Source organism: Choloepus didactylus, chromosome 4 (assembly GCF_015220235.1).
Source record: "Choloepus didactylus isolate mChoDid1 chromosome 4, mChoDid1.pri, whole genome shotgun sequence".
NCBI lineage: Eukaryota > Metazoa > Chordata > Mammalia > Pilosa > Megalonychidae > Choloepus > Choloepus didactylus.
Genome location: NC_051310.1, coordinates 62,493,541 through 62,506,948, shown reverse-complemented (window position 1 = coordinate 62,506,948; position 13,408 = coordinate 62,493,541). Strand labels below are relative to the sequence as shown.

General features: G+C 38.5%; 1 protein-coding gene across 5 annotated transcripts in view; it reads right to left on the bottom strand.

The window, feature by feature from the left end:
- MAP4K5 (mitogen-activated protein kinase kinase kinase kinase 5) overlaps positions 1-13,408 on the bottom strand; it is a 152,803-nt gene that overhangs the window by 108,907 nt on the left and 30,488 nt on the right. Inside the window, exon 2 of one of the 5 annotated variants that reach the window (XM_037832760.1) lies at positions 3,840-3,877. The exons of 3 other annotated variants lie outside the window; for them this stretch is intronic. The gene's annotated coding sequence lies outside the window, so the exon portion shown is untranslated. Of the gene's footprint in view, positions 1-3,839; positions 3,878-13,408 lie in introns of those variants that run through there. One more of the 5 variants, XM_037832762.1, reaches the window with a different exon arrangement.

The following is a 13,408-nucleotide window of genomic DNA, read 5'->3' as shown; positions in this document are numbered from 1 at the left end:
GGAAAAATAATACCTGTATTGAACTAATAAAAGTATTACAAACAGGGAGAACCAAAGATGGCGGCTAGGTAAGACAGGGCAAAAAAAAACACCTCCATGAAAAATAGTAGATAAAAACCAGAAAGTGACCCAGAACACCACTGCCAGCAATGCACCAGCCAGACAAGGTCTGCTAAATCCACAGGGAACATGCATTTGGTGAAACCAGGAGCCTGCATTCTGAAACAAGCGAGTGAGTCGGCTGAAAGTCCTTCAGCTGCGCTGCGGTGTGGGGAAACCGTGGGCTGGTGTTTGGAGATGGACTAGTTCTTTTAAAAAAAAAGCTCAGGAGTGGCTGCAGATACGACGGGGAGAGCCACACAGTGAAGCACAGTGGGAGTGAGCTGGGCTAACACCTCGGTGTCTGGTGTGGAGGATACCCCTTCCCACACCTGCTGCTGATTGTCTCGAGACCAGAGGAGCAGAGGGGAGCCAAAAGGAGAAAAAAAATCACATTCCTTGAGGCCGTCTCCCCAGCGGGAGGGGGACACTCCTGCCCGGGGCCAGACCCACAGCCTAGAGCCACGCCAAGGAACTCAGTGTGACAGGGAATCTTTCCCGCAGCCCTAAACACAAGCCACAATATTGGCTGTGGACAGCAGCCTTTAATACACCCATGGCTGATTGTCCCACAGCTGGGAGGGTGAAGCTGTGTGAAAAGGGGGAAGTTAATGCTTCCCATTCAACCATCTTTGAAGCGGGCTGGGAGTGCTCCTGCACGACCCAGCAACTCAGGGCTTCACTGGTGGGCCGGCGCGCACTAGTGACATAGCACAGCCCTCCCTCAGCAGAGGTCCTGAAGAGCACAGCTGGGAAGGGGGAACCGCTCGGAAATCCCAGGGACCTACACCAATACCAAGGACTTGTGGGTCAGTGGCAGAGAACAGCCTTAAATCTCCAGGAACACCTGGGAGGTTTGATTATTAAAGCTGCCCTGTCTGCCTAACCACCTAGACACACGCTCCACACCCCACACATTCAGGGCGAACAGCACCATCAACACACCCAAACTTGGTGCACCAATTGGACCCCACAAGAATCAGACCCCCACACACCACAAAGCAAAGTGGGGGAGAACTGACTTGAGGGGAATAGGTGACTCATGGATGCCATCTGCTGGTTAGTTAGAGAAAGTGTACAACACCAAGCTGCAGTTCTGTCAAATTAGGGATCAAGAAAAGCAAATGCCAAGAGGCCAAAAACAAGAGAAAATCTTAAAGCATATGAGAAAACCAGACAATACAGAGAACCCAAACTAAAACACCCAAATCAAAAGATCAGAAGACACACAGTATTTGGCACAATTAATCAAAGAATTACAGACAGGCAACAAGAGCATGGCTCAGGATATAAAAGACATAAAGAAGACCCTAGAAGAGCATAAAGAAGAAACTGCAAGAGTAAATAAAAAAATAGATCTTATAGAAATTAAAGAAACTGTAGGCCAAATTAAAAAGACTCTGGATATTCATAATACAAGATTAGAGGAAGCTGAACAACAACTCAGCTTCCTCAAGGACCACAGAACAGAAAATGAAAGAACAAAAGAAAGAATGGGGAAAAAAATCGAAAAAATCGAAAGGATCTCAGGGATACAATAAATAAAATGAAGTGTCCAAATTTAAGACTCATTGGTGTCCCAGAAGGGGAAGAGAAGAGTAAAGGTCTAGAAAGAGTATTCAAAGAAATTGTTGGGGAAAACTTCCCAAATCTTCTACACAATATAAATACACAAAACATAAATGCCCAGCGAACTCCAAATAGAATAAATCCAAATAAACCCACTCCGAGACATATTCTGATCAGACTCTCAAATACTGAAGAGAAGAGCAAGTTCTGAAAGCAGCAAGAGAAAAACAATTCACCACATACAAAGGAAACAACATAAGACTAAGTAGTGACTACTCAGCGGACACCATGGAAGTGAGAAGGCAGTGGCATGACACATATTTAAAATTCTGAGAGAGAAAAATTTCCAACCAAGAATACTTTATCCAGCAAAACTCTCCTTCAAATTTGAGGGAGAGCTTAAATTTTTCACAGACAGACAAATGCTGAGAGATTTTGCTAATAAAAGACCTGCCCTACTTCAGATACTAAAGGGAGCCCTACCAGCAGAGAAACAAAGAAAGGAAAGAGAGATACAGAAAATTTTAACAGACATATATAGAATATTACATCCCAGGTCACCAGGAAACACATTCTTCTCTAGTGATCACGGATCTTTCTCCAGAATGGACAGTATGCTGGGGCATAAAAACAAGCCTCAATAAATTAAAAAAAAAAAAAAATGAATTTGTTCAAAGCACATTTTCTGACCACAATGGAATACAAATAGAAGTCAATAACCATCAGAGACTTGGAGAATTCACAAACACCTGGACAGTAAAAATGAGGGGGAGATGAAAACATTCCCAGATAATCAAAAGCTGAGGGACTTCATCACCAGAAGATCAGTCCTATAAGAAATGCTAAAGGGAGTTGAGCAGGCTGAAAGGAAGGGACACTAAACAATTGACTGAAACTACATGATGAAGAAATAAAGATTTCCACTAAAGATCACATGGCAAATATAAATACCAATACGACTGCATTTTTTATTTATAACTACACTATTTACTTCCTACAGGATCTAAAATACATAAACTGTAATGATAAATCAGTGGTTTTGGACTCAATGTAAAATATGTAATTTTTGACAAGAACTACAAAAAGGTGGGGGAATAATGGAGAATAGGAACATAGTTCATGTGTCCTACTGAAGTTTAGTTGGTATCAAAGAAAAACAAGATTGTTATAGATTTAAGATGCTAAATTTAAGCCCCACAGTAAACACAAAGAAAGTTTCAGAGAATATGACCATAGAGATGAAAAGTAGAGTAGGGGTTATGAGAAGTGGGGGAAGGGGCAATGGGGAGTTAAGAAATGAGTGTAGGGTTTCTGTTTGGGGTGAAGGGAAACTTCTAGAAATGGATGGTGGGAAGGTGACAGCATTGCAACATTCTAAATGTGATTAATCCCACTAATGGAATGCTAGGGAGGGGGTGGAATGGGAAGATTTAGGCTGTATATATGTTTCCACAATTGAAAAAAAAAAAAAAAAAAAAAAAAGACAGTCTAAATAGATGACAATTAAATGCCAAGGATGATCCTGGATGGGATCTGAGGATGGAGGAGAGGAGGCTCAAAGGGACACAGATGGGACATAAGAAAAAAAAAAGGAAATACAGAATGTAAGCTTTGTATCAACATTGAACTTCTTGAATTTCTTAGCTGCACTTAATGAGATTGCATAAAAGAATGTTCTTGTCCATGGGAAAGGTATATGTGAATTATATTGTTTGTTCAAAGATATGTGCAGCTTGCTCACATATGTTCAGAGGACAGAGCAATAGATGATGAATGATAGACAGGCAGGGAGAGAGGGAGGGAAAGAAAGAAATGGTGGTGTGACAGGATGTTAAAGGTGGTGGATCGGGGTATTGGGGGGGGGATCAGGATATGATGGAGTTCTGTGTATGGGGTTTGTACTGTTTTTGCAACTCTTCCTGTAAGATTGAATTTATTTCAAAATAAAATCTATTAAATTAAAAAAAAAGTATTAGAAACAACAAGGAGTAGAAGCAATATTGGAGACAAATAAGTAACTGATGTGAAAAGCAGACTTAAAAAAATCACACATCATGCAGAGAAAAGACACAAAAGATAAATCTGACAGGAATGAAAAAAGATAAGAACAGATAATGGAGAACTAAGGTGAATCATTAGTATTCCTAAAATAATAAAATAAAAAAACTCACGTATGATAAAAGGACTTTCTTGAAATAGTGAACCAAAACTGCAAATGAGAAAAAAAAAAAGGTCACTTTGTTTCAGGAAAAAAGAAGAAAAAGCTGTAGATCATTATTACGACTAAGGTATATTCTGTAGAAATCACTAATTTCAAAGACTAAGAAAGAACTGCCAGCTTCTGCTACAACCAGTCAGAAGCAGCAAGTCATCTTCACAGGGAAAAACACTATCAGGCCAGGTTTATAGCTCTCTCCAACAATATTCAAGGGAGAAAATGTCTTCAGATTTTTTGAAGGTGAGAGGAAAATAATGTATAATGCACTAATTCTAAACTTAGTCAAGTAGTCATTCTTAAGCAAAGACATTCATAATATTCATTTGTATAACAAATATTTATTAAGCACCAGCTATGTACCTATACTGCTCCAAGTACTGAAATATAGCAGTGAAGATGGAAGGTCTGTGTTCACATGGCTCTTACATTCTGGGAGAGTCAAACAATAAACAGACAAGAAAAATATCAGACAGTCATATATCCTAAGCAGAGCACTAAAATAACAAGGGCCTGAGTGGTTACTTTAAAGTGGGTAGTAAGGAATGGTCTCTTTGATGATATGACATTTATGTCAAGAAGGTTCTAAGCAAAGATCATGAAAAATAGTACTTCAGCCAGAATGGGAGGGCTAGTTTAATCCTGAACTGTTTAAACAGAAAGCTGAGGGGGATGGAGTAGGGAAGCTCAGAGAAGGATAGACCATGTAGACTTATAAGCAAAGCTGAATGTACAGATATTATTCTAAGTGGATTTGGAGCTTCGGGAAAGTCTTCAGCAGGAAAGTGCTATGATCTGATTTATGATTTCAAAAGACTCTGTGGCTTTGTGGAAACTGGATTGGTGTCAGAGAGGAAACGGAGACCTGGAGAGTGGCAGTAAAGAGATGGAGGTGGAATCAGGGTATGTCTTGGAGGTGGAGGTGAAGTAACTTGCTGAAAGACTGATTCTGGAGTGCAAATAAAACAGAAATCAATGAAAATGCCTAGATTTTTGGCTTGGGCAATTACTTAAGAAAATGAGGAAGACTGAGGGAAAAGCAGGTTTGGGAAGAAAAATCAATTTGTGGACTCAAATTATATTATTCCTAACACTGATAGGAAAATCTATTTGAGATCCATCCTATCAAGAGTTGAAACAAAATAAGTAAGTCAGAATAGCAAGGACATGGCATGAAAAGACCAACAGTGAGTGCTGAATCTATTTAAATATAGAACTATGTCTAAATAATTGGTAATTAATTTTATTTACAAATAGACTGTAAATATTGTAATTCTTAAAAGATACACAGACTAACACACTCACATTCACACTCCAGTGTAATTAGAAAGTTCTTATGTTAAGGTCCCAAAATAAACTAACAAACATCTGAAGATCGTGATAAAAGGCAGGAATATACATATGCAAACTTCAGCATCTTTCAACCTAGGCAGTCAGTAGATGAGATTTTACATCTTAAGTTGATAAAACAAAAACATAAATTTAAGTGTATTATTCAAAGCCTTACATGCCATCCTCTGAGAAAACTAGACTGTATATCAGCAGTAAAAATAAAATAATTTGCAACATAATTTTTTTAAAAGCTTCAAGGAAACATTTAAAAAAAAATAACCAACAGAAGTAAGACTAAACATCTGTCTAAACAATAATATAGTGATACACAACTATTAAAGGGAGACAACTGAAACTTCCGGGAAGATGGTGGAATAAGAAAGGTAAAACTCACTCCTCCACCAAAAACACCTAGAAAACAGGCACAAACTGTCCAAAGCAGTGGTTTTGGGACTCAGGAGATCAGGGAGGGACCACTGCAACATACAAGGAAGAGGTGGATGAAGAAATGGAGAAACCGTAACAGAGAAATTGTGATGAGGGACTGGACTCAACTGCAGCTCCTGGCACCCATCCTCCACCCCAAGGCCAGCAGCTTCAGGTCAGCCTGGTTCTCACCTGGCTGGCTGCTGCGGTCTGGGAGAGAGAGGCAGGAAGGCCCTCCCCCAGCGAAAGGAAGGGGATGTGGCACAGTACTGATCCAAATGTTGACCACTGAAGTTGACCCTCTGGGTCCTGCAGCTTTGAACCTTTCCATCAGGAGCCCAGGGCACCCATGGCTCCATTATCTCCACAAACAGAGAAACTGTGGTGAGTGACTCGACTCCACCTTGGCTCCTGGTGCCCATCCTCCCCCCAAGGCCAAAAGATTCAGGTCGGCCAGGTTCTCATCCAGCTGGCTGCTGTGGACTGGGAGAGACAGGAAAGCCCTCTCCCCAGAATCAGAGGCGGATGCAGCATAGCTCTGATCTAACTATTGGCCAGTGAAGCTGACCCTCTGGGTCCCAAAACCTTGATATCTTTCAGGCAGGAACCAGGGGTGCCTGTGGAACCACTGTTTCCACAAAGAGAGAAACTGCACTGGAGTAACTCAACTCCACTGTGGCACTCCTGGCACCTATCCCCCACCCACAACACCAACAACTTCTGGTCAGTCCAGACCTTGCCCAGTTGGCTGCTACAGACTGGGGGAGTCGGGCATCCTACCCAGGAACAGAGGTGGACGCAACACAGTTCTGATCCAACTGTTGGTTAGTGAAATGAGACCACGGGGTCCCACAGCCTTGGTTCTTTCTGGACAGAGGCCTGTGGCACTGTGGTGCCATTATTTCCACCAGCCTCTGAAACAAAGGGAATAGAGGGCTAAAAAATAACTTACCTTCATAGCTCTGTGGGGGATAGGTTGCTGAAGAGTGCTATCTGCTGGGAAGGCTAGGAAAGTGCAGTCTTGGGAAGCTGCTTTGCTGACCCTTCCCAGGGCCCTTTGAACTGTTATGCACCCCGAGTGGGACCCTGGCCCTGTTTTGGCTGGGAAATACTGACAGACCAAGTGCCAAAGATCTTTAACATGAACCCAATCAACAACAAAGTCAACTTTCAAAAGAATCTTAACAAGATAATCAGATGCCCAGATACCAGCAAAAAATTACAAGATATACTAAGAAACAAGAAAATAAGGCTGATCCAAACAATCAAACTGAAAACTCAGAGGAAAAACAGAATTTGGAACAACTACTCAGAGATGTTTACGCAAATCTCCTAAATAATTTCAATGAGATGGCTTAGGAGATAAGAGATAATAAGAAGACACTAGGAGAGCATAAAGAAGAATTTGAAAGAATACACAGAAAAACAACAGATATTACAGAAATGAAAGGCACTGGAGATGAAATTTTAAATATATTAGAGACACATGACAGCAGATTTGAAGAGGCAGAAAAAAAGGATCAGCAAGCTAGAAAACAGAGCAACAAAATTCAAGCAGATAAAAGAACAGATGAAAAAAAAAGGAAAAATTTGAGAAGTGTTTCAGGGAAATGACTGACAACATGAAGCGCACAAATATACACATCACAGCTGTTCCAGAAGGAGATGAGAAGGGAAAAGGGCCAGGAAAACTATTTGAGGAAATAAAGGCTGAAAATTTCCCAATCCTGACAAAATACATAAAAATGCAAATTAAAGAAGCCCAACATACTTCAAATAGAATAAATCTGAATAGAACTACTCCAAGACACATGCTAATCAGATTGTCAAATGCCAAAGAGAAGAGAATCCTGAAAGCAGCAAAAGAAAAGCAATTCACCACATACAAGGGAAGCCACATAAGGCTACATGCTGATTTCTCATCAGAAAGAAAGAAATGAAGACTATAGTAAGGTTAAATAGAAGGATAAAAAGGGAGAAAAAAATAGACCTGAAAATAAAAGCCAAAGGATAAAATGGTAGAAGGAAAGACTGCTTTTACAGTAACAACACTGAATATCAATGGATTAAACTCCCCAGTCAAAAGACACAGACTGCAGAATGGATAAAAAATGATCCACCCATATGCTGTTTACAAGAGACTTATTTTAGACCCAAAGATACAAACAGGCCAATAGTGAAAGGATGGAAAATGATATTCCATGTAAGCAGTAACTGAAAAAAAAAAAAAAAGGGTGTCTGTGTATGTGTGGCTGTACTAATATCAGACAAAATAGAATTTAAATACAAAAATGTTATAAGAGACAAAGAAAGCCATAATATAGTAATGAAAGGGACAATTCACCAAGAAAAAGTAACAATCATGTATTTATGCACATAATCAAGATGCTGCAAAATATAGGAGGCAAACACTGGCAAAACTGAAAGGAGAAACAGACGTCTCTATAATAATAGTGGGGGACTTCAACACACTACTCTCTTCAACAGACAGAACGTCTAAACAGAGGATCAGTAAGGAAACAGAATCTAAATAATGTGGTAAATGAATTAAGACATAACAGACATATATAGAACATTGCACCCCAAAACAGCCAGGATGTACATTCTTCTCAAGTGCTCCTGGAACATTCTCCAGGATAGACCACATGTTGGGGCACAAAACAGGTCTTAAAGAATTTTAAAAGATTGAAATTATACAAAGCACTTTCTACGACCATAATGGAATGAAGCTGGAAATCAATACCTGCCTGAGAACAGAAAAATTCACAAATACATGGAGGTTAAACAGCACACTCTTAAATAATCAGTGGGTAAAAGATGAAATAGCAAGAGAAATCAGTAAATATTGCAAGATGAATGAAAATGAGAATATAACATATCAAAACTTATGGGATCCAGTGAAGGCAGTGTTAAGAGGAAAATTTATAACCTTAAACACCTACATTAAAAAGGAGGAAAGAGCTAAAATCAAAAACCTAACTGAACACCTGCAGAAACCAGAGAAAGAACAGCAACTAATTCCAAAGCAAAGCAGAAGGAAACAAATAATAAAGATTAGAGCAGAAATAAATGAAACAGAGAACAACAAGAGACAGAGAGAGAGAATCAATAAAAAGAAAAGTTGGTTCATTTGAAAATCAATAAAATTGGCAAACCTTTAGCTACTGAAAAAAAAAAAAACCAAAAAGACAGAAGATGCAAATAAATAAAATCAGAAATGAGAGGGTGGTCATTACCACACACCCCAAAGAAGTAAGAAAGATCATAAGAGGATACTATGAACAACTGTATGCCAACACTGGACAACTTAGATGAAAGAGACAAATTCTTAGGAACACATGAACAACCTACCCTGACCCAAGAAGAAATAGACCTTAACAAACCAATCACAAGAGATTGAATCCATCATCAAAAACCTCCTAAGAAAGAAACGCCCAGATCCAGATGTCTTCATAGGTGAATTATACCTATGAATTCCAAGAAGAATTAATACCAATTCTGCTCAAACTCTTCCAAACAATTGAAGAAGGGGGAACACAACTTATTCATGAAGCCAACATCATCCTTATACCAAAGTCAGACAAAGATACTACAAGAAAAGAAAACTACAGGCCAATCTCCCTAATGAATATAGATGCAAAAATCTTCAACAAAATACTTGCAAATCAAATCCAACTGCACATTAAAAGAATTATACACTTTGACCAAGTGGGTTTTATCCCAGGTATGCAAAGGTGGTTCAACACAAGAAAATCAATTAATGTAATATACCACATTAGCAAATCGAAAGGGAAAAAACACATGATCATCTCAATTGAAGCAGAAAAGGCATGTGATAAAATCCAGCATCCTTTCTTGATAAAAATACTTTGACAGATAGGAATAGAAGGAAACTTCCTAAACCTGATAAACAGCATACCTGAAAAACCCCAGCTAACAACTTACTCAATGGTGAGAGATTGAAAGCTTTTCCTCTAAGATTGAGAACAAGACAAGAATGCCCACTGTCATCACTGTTATTCAACATTGTGCTAGAAGTTCTAGCTAGAGCAATTAGGCAAGAAAAAGAAATGAAAGGCATCCAAATCAGAAAGGAAAAAGTAAAACTTTCATTATTTGCAGATAATATGATCCGACATTAAGAAAGTCCTGAAAAAACTACGATAAAGTTACTGGAGCTAATAAACAAGTTCAGCAAACTGGCAGGATACAAGATCAACATGCAAAAATTAGTAATGTTTCTATACACTGGTAGTGAGCTACCTGAAGAGGTAAGCAAGGAAAAAATTCCATTCACAATAGCAACTAAAAGACTCAAATATCCAGAAATAAACTTAACCCAGGATGTGAAGGGCCTGTACACAGGAAACTACAAATCATTGCCAAAAGAAATTAAAGAAGACCTAAACAAATGGAAAGACATTTCTGTGTTCATGGACTGGAAGGCTAACTACTGTTAAGATGTCAATTCTGCCCAAATTGATCTACAGATTCAATGCAGTAGCAAACAAAATTCCAACAGTCCACTTTGCTGAAATGGAAAATCTAATTATCAAATTTATTTGGAAGGGAATGGGGCCTTGAATAACCAAAAGCATCTTGAAAAAGAATAATGAAGTGGGAGGATTCATGGTTCCTGACTTTACATCATGTTATAAAGCCACAGTAGTGAAAAGGCATGGCACTGGCATAGAGACAGATTGATCGATGGAATTGAATTGAGAGTTCAGAAATAGACCCAGAGGTCTATCGTCAATTGATTTTTGCAAAACTCCCAAGTTCACTCAACTGGAACAGAACAGTCTCTTCAATATATGGTGCTGGGAGAACTAGATATCCATATCCAAAAGATGAAAGAGGGCCCCTATCTAACTCCCTATACAAAAACTTAACTAATAATGGATCAAAGACCTAAATAGAAGAGCCGGTAGCATTAAACTCCTACAAGAAAATGTAGTGAAACATCTTCAAGATCTAGCGATACGTCATAGTTTCCTAGACCTTATACCTAAAGTAAAATGAAAGAAAAAATCAGTAATTTTTCTGATTGCAGAAACTAAAAGATAGCAATTAAAAGCAATGAAAGAAAAAACAGATAAATGGGACCTCCTCAAAATTGAATACTTCTGTACTTCAAAGGACTTTATCAAAAGGGTGAAAAGGCAGCTGACTCAAAGGGAGAAACTATTTGGAAACCACATATCTGATAAAGGTTTGATATGCAGAATTAAAAAGTGGGCAACGCTATCCTGGAGGTTACTTTATGCAAGCTCCAGCTAGATATTTCAAATGTCCACAGTATGCCAAGCCCTAATCAACAGTAGTGCCAAAAATATTAAAGAACACCTAGGTCCCTATCTGAGACTCTATAAAAGTTTCAGTCACTAAGTTTACTTTTCAGAAACTTAAATCCTCCAGAGTATTCCTATGCCAGATAAGTCCCAAAATCCACAGACAACAGCCTCTCCAAGAACATCAACCAGATGCATCCCCCTTCCCTATAATGTGAACATCCCCTTTCAATATGAACAAGTTAGGGTGGTCACTGCCCAGATATCCCTAAAGATTGAGAAAGTGATCAAACCAGAGAGAGCGGTAGCAACAGACAAAATAGGATTTAACAAAGGATTATGAATACTGAATCTTTATTGAATTTTTTTTTCATGTCTAGGGTACTAGAATAGCTAGCTAGAAGGAAATAACTGACATGGTGGAACTGTAACATATAAATAACATGCTTTGACATTTGCTCTATAGCTACTTATTAAATTGTACTTTGAAAGTTATCACCTTTCTGTATATATGGTATACTTCATAATAAGGAAATAACTGAAATTGTGAAACTGAAACCTGTAATACTCCTAGAAATTTGCTCCATAACTACTTGTTAAATTGTCTTTGAAAGTAATCACTTTTCTGTATATATATTTCACAATAAAAAAATAAATTAAAAAAAGGAAAAAAAAGTGGGCAAAGGACATGAATAAACATTTTTCCAATGAGGAAATACAAATGGCTATAAACTATAAAGTGCATGAAAACATGCTCATCATCACTAGCTATTAGGGAAATGCAAATCAAAACCACAATGATATCTTTTCGCACATATGAGAATGGCCACTATTAAACAGGAAACTTCATGTGCTGGAAAGGATGTGGAGAAATAGGAACATTTATTCACTTCTGAAGGGAATGTAAAATGGTACAGCTGCTGTGGAAGCTGGTTTAGTGTTTCCTCAGAAAGCTAAGAATAGAGTTGCCCTACGATCTAGCACTCCCACGACTCAGTATATACCCAGAACTGAAAGCAGGGACATGAACATACATATTCACACCAACGTTCACAGCAGCATTACTCACAATTGCCAAAAGATGGAAACAACTCAAGTGTCCATCAACCAATGAATAAACAAAATATATTCAATGGAATATTATTCAGCAGTAAGAAGGAATGAAGTCCTAAAGCATGCGACATGTATGAACCTAGAGGACATTATGTTGAGTGAAATAAGTCAGACACAAAAGGACAAATATTGTATGATCTCACTAATATGAACTAATTATGCTATATAAATTCATAGACATAGAATCTAGAATATAGGTTATCAGGAGATAGAATGAGGCTAGTGAATGGGGAGCGGTTGCTTAAAGGGTACAGAATTTTTAAGTAGGTTGGATTTAAATGAAGAAATAGATAGAGGTGATGGTAGCACATTATTGTGAGTATAATTAACAGTACAGAATTGTGTGTGAATGTGGTTAACGGGAAGTTTAGAGTCATATAAGTCACTAGAAGGAAATCTAGAGGTTTAAACATGGGACTGTATAACTCAGTAAATCCTGTGGTGGATAATGACTGTGATTAACAGTACAAATATAAAAAATTTTCTCCAAGAACTAGAACAAATATACACAGCCATTACAAGGAGTTAATAGAGTGGTATATGCGGAAAAATGCACCTATTGCAAACTATGGACTATATAGTTAACAGTAATATCTTAATATTCTTTCATCAATAGTAACATATGCACCACACCAAAGCTAAGGGAATCAATGATGGGGAGTAGTAAGGGGTGTGGGATGCTTTGTGTTTTCCCTTTTTCTTTTTCCCTGGAGTAATGAAAATGTTCTAAAATTGATTATCAAATGGTGATGAATGCACAACTATGTGATGATATTGTGAGCCACTGACTGTATACTTTGGCGTGTGAATATATCTCAATAAAATTGCATTTTTCCCCTCCCCCCTACGTGGGATCAGACACCCAGAGGAGTGAATCTCCCTGGCAACGTGGAATATGACTCCCGGGGAGGAATGTAGATGCGGCATCGTGGGATGGAGAACATCTTCTTGATCAAAAGGGGGATGTGAAAGGAAATGAAATAAGCTTCAGTGGCAGAGAGATTCCAAAAGGAGCCGAGAGGGCACTCTGGTGGGCACTCTTACGCACACTTTAGACAACCCTTTTTAGGTTCTAATGAATTGGGGTAGCTAGTGGTAGATATCTGAAACTATCAAACTACAACCCAGAACCCATGAATCTCGAAGACAATTGTATAAAAATGTAGCTTCTGAGGGGTGACAATGGGATTGGGAAAGCCGTAAGGACCACACTCCCCTTTGTCTAGTTTATGGATGGAAGAATAGAAAAATAGGGGAAGGAAACAAACAAACAAACAAAGGCACCCAGTGTTCTTTTTTACTTTAATTGCTCTTTTTCACTTTAATTATTCTTCTTGTTATTTTTGTGTGTGTGCTAATGAAG